We start from the raw sequence: 4,786 nt of genomic DNA on the forward strand, positions 1-4,786 counted from the left end.
ACTTCCGTCATCACGTTCAAAATACAACCCCCACGTGTTGCAGCGCCTTATGCGAGTCTCCAAGTCAGAATGTTTAACGTCCCCCTTGCACTCAGATATGTGTCTTACTTCTTGTTCCGTCAGTTGGATATTTGAGCTTCACACTTGAAAGTTTCACATCTTAAAGGGCAGGTTCACAGTTTTTCAAGTGTGTCTTAACACAAGTCAGGAGCCTAAATGAACACTGACGCATGTTTTTTCTTGCTATAATCATTCCTCTTGTTCATACTGACCATTAGAGGATCCCTTCATAATGCACTTACTACTCTTATGTGAAGCTAATACGCTACAACGTCCAAATGAGTCAAATCAAGTAGATATCTTTCAACGTTACAGTCTTTTTAGTGCCAAAGTCCCTCTTTTTATTACCATACTTCCACCACAGCTCAACAGGGAAACACTGTCCGAGGAAACACAAAGAGGGAATTTGATGCTAAAAAGACTGTAAATGTGTCAGATATCCACTTGATATGACTAACTCACACTGCTGAAGCCTCATATAAGCTTCACAGAGACTTTTAAATGCATTTTTGCACCAAATGTCCACAGTGTGTACATACTTACATTGAAAGCTCATTTGAAGGGGATCTTCTAATGGTCAGTATGAACAGGAGGAATGATTACAGCAAGACAAACCTGTTTCAATGTTCATTTGGGCTCCTCAATGTTGTTTTATGACACACGTGAAAATAAAACCTACAAACGTGTACTCGTGTACCTACAAGCATGATTTGTGACATCACAACTAGTTTGCCAATTGTGGTCCATTAGGCAACTTGAAACCTTGAAACAGATTTTTCAGTCAAGTAGGAGACATCTTGTGTCCAGCAGTTAAACTTTGGGAATTAAAAGTATTTACATATTCATAGATTCTGGATTGAAGGAGTCAGAAGGAGTAGATGTCAGTTTTAGGATTAAACAGCAAGGCACATTAGAGCTGCCACGACTAGTTGATTAATCGATTGTCAGAAAATGAATCAGCAATAATCAAGTCATCGTTTCAGGTATTTTTCAAGCAAAAATATAAAATATTTGATGGCTCCAGGTTCTCAAATGTGAAGATTTGCTGTTTTTCCTTGTCACGTATGACAGTTAATTGAATTTCTCAACATTTGAGACTGTCAGTCAGAAAAAACAAGCAATTTGAAGACATCGCGTGGTCTCTGAGAAATTGCGAATTACATTTTTTCACTATTTTTTTTGTCTAAATGATAAATCAACTAATCGAGAGAATAATCGGCAGATAATGAAAATAATCATTAGTTGCAGCCCTATTACACGTTTTGGTGGAAAACCATATTATACACAGATTATTTTGTTTATTTTCATTTAATCTTTATGTATATAGGTCTTTCATAAAAACATTCTGTTAACAGTTAAATGAAATCACAAGTAACAAGGATGGACAAACCGAACAATATAAGATGTGCTGGCTCAATGAAAGCAGTCACAAGCGGGCTGAACATAATTATTGAGAAGATTCTTGAAGTTACAGAGAGATGTAAGTGTTTTGTATTATTTATATTTAGTATTTTTATGTCTTAATACAAGATCTATAAGTTGAAAATATATGTTTCCATGTTAACTTTTTCATAATTCAGTTATTTAAATGTATTACGCTCCACAGGGGAAGAGTAACCTCCCTGCACACTCATATACATATACATATATATATACATATATACATATACATATACATGTACATGTACATATAGATGTGCATATACACAATGAGACACACATTGGACAAAACAGAGATTTTTGTATGTGAAATGTCACAGTTGTAGACAAAGTGTCACTATTAAAACTGCCTCACTCAGCCAAATTCTTGGTTAGTAAGTGTTTAAACAGGTTGATCCAGTTAACCTGACAGTGTTAAAGTGATAAAGTGAGACAGGGGGTTTCAGGTTGAGCGGGGCAATACTTTGCAGCACAAAAAGCATTGTCAATTTACTGGTGCTGATTAAAAAATATACGTAATATTTTGATTTTCCTACAGAAAATGGCCCATGCACTGCAACAGAAAAGAGAAAGAAGAATTAAAATGAAACATTAAGAGGAAGAAAGAGGTGAAAATCATTTATGGAAGAGAGAATAACAACAGCTAAGAAGAGGAAATGGAGGCACTTTTCACAGCTATGTCCTCGAACTATGTTGACCGCAGGAGTCAGTGTGACTGACTGTTGAATACTAACTAAATGAATGTCATTTGGATTAAACTGAAATATCTGAATAAATGTTTTGTATTTTTTGCTCACATGCATGATAATGCTAAAGGAGTCCCACTTTACCAACAATGTCCCACTCAAGTAGGAAGTTACCCTTTGGCAAAAGATGGTGACGTATGACTTCATGTAGAGTGACTTGTTTTCAAGTAAATCAAACAATTTGATTTCACTGAAGGCAAATTGATGAAAATCTATTGAAATGAAATAATAAACGAACTATTTATAACCTTTCCAGACAGCACAGTGTTTTATTAAAGGGTCATTTCATCCAAATCCCAACAAAAACACATTTTCTTACTTATCTCTAGTGGTGCAGATATATCTGAGACAGTCTCTGAGATTTCTCAGTGCAGTGGACATGAATGCCTTCTAGTTAATTTCCAGTTTGTTCATTTTATGTTGCAGATAAGAAAAATACGACAGTTTGCAAAAGAGACAGTTTCCTGTATCACCATGTCTCTCTCTGCTGAATGTGATGCAGCTTCCTCATCCTTTCCTCTGATATTTTTATCTCTTACCCCCCCAGCCCCCCACCCCCCACTCCCCCATCTGTAAAGGCTTCATCAGCGGAAGGCTTCACTTCTCAAATAATTTAAGAGAAAATAAATGATCATTTAATTTGTAACCACGCTTTTCATTCATAGTGACACTCAAAATACTACTCAGCACTTGTGAGTACAACTGATTTATATTATGATTATTATCATTCTGCATGAGAATAATGTTGTGAGATACTAAAAAAGCCAATTTCATAACTGTGAAATATTCAGTTATGAGTTTCAACACTAAGTATTTGCCTTAAAAAAAACGATATGAGCCAAACTGTATGTGCCAAACAAAAACAACAGTCAATCTAATGAGGTGCATTTAAGCCTATAGCCTTGTGTCTCTCTAACATGCTTCAGTCTAATACTGCGTGGTAACTCCCATCAGGGTAAAGCCACTGTGACTGTTCAGCAATATGCAATAATCTTAAAATCTCTTTTTTACGAATGTTTCCTCTTTCTGTTGCTCAATGAAAGCTAATTTGACCCGAGGAGGTACAGAAGTTAAACTCACCTAAGCACAGTTTACAAGCCTTTTAATTAGCAAATTAGACTACTCACCTATTGATTTATCTCTTTAAACAACCAGAAAAGTAATTTTTGTATGTTTTACTGCAAAATATGATCTCCTATAGCAACAAAATTCACTTTTCTCTATTCAGTACAACATGAAAATCACCTTGCAGAGATTTGAAACTTGCTTGAGGTTGTCTATCAGAATCTATCAGAATGCAGTAAAGAAATAATACATTTGTGTGATATAGAAAAGAACAAATAAATGTCCAGTCTGTTCATTCATCAAAGTATAAGGTTTATAGAGCTTGTGTCTCATTATAAGGTGAAAGTATAAATGGACGATTCCGGTTTATTTCAACTTGATGTATTTCCTGTAAATGTATGGATCGCACTAACTTTGCACTCTGGTTATACTGATCAAGACAAGCTGCACAAGTCTCCAGCTTTCCAAATAAACATATTTCTACATGAATCATTTCAAACGCTTGTGTCTGAGTCTGAAAGTAAACAATAGCAGACCTTACGGCTGCAAAGGGATCTACATCCATGTTTATTTGGAAAGCTGTCCTTGTTTCTCCGAATCTCTATAACGGAGCTGGTGACTGCAAAGTTATATGAAAGTATGTATGATCTTAACTGAAACATGCAAAAGACGCTCAGACGCGGATTTTGGAACTTTTGTTCTCTAAATATATTAGCCTACTGACATTTTTAGATGCTTTTTTTTTAAATCGGCTTTTGGTTTTGTTGTTTATCTTGTTGTTCTGTAGCGATGCTCAAGACAAATTATCTGTGTATATTTATCTGTATTATCATCTAAAATACTTCCGACATGTTAACTCAGTGCGATTCTACTTTACTTAATTCCTGAGGACGACTGCGGAGAAGCTTTTCATCATGCTGAAAAGAACAAGAAACTCAATATATGTGTAATCAAATGGCTGCACTGTGATTTTATGATAATTTCCCGCACATATAATATCAATTATTTACTTTTACACACTGTATTTCACACTGTTAAAAATACTACAGTGGAGTCATTATATATATGGTAATGCTGACGTTCTGCTGGAAATCAGTCAACACAATCTTAATGGAGTGTTATTGTACATGACAGAAAATCATACTCAAACTGAAGTCTATGAAAATATTATCATGTCATTATTGCCACACATTTCCTCTCAGAAACATTTCAACATCCTGCAAAAACGAGAACATTTGAGGTATGAACTCTTGACAGAAGTAGTTCATAAAGCTCTTCTTCTGCATGTGGCAGAAAAACTGAATGAAACTGAGGGATAAGGTGTCGCCATACTCAATCATAAATGTGTGTCTGTCCTGTTTTCATCCTATAAAAACACGAAAATATCTTCTAATGCTGTGTACATATACATTTTGTTCAATTTACAGTAACAAGACAATGATAATGATGACACTACATTATTAATGTCAGATGAA

This window comes from Thunnus albacares, chromosome 17, assembly GCF_914725855.1.
Source record: "Thunnus albacares chromosome 17, fThuAlb1.1, whole genome shotgun sequence".
NCBI classification, from domain to species: Eukaryota; Metazoa; Chordata; class Actinopteri; order Scombriformes; family Scombridae; genus Thunnus; species Thunnus albacares.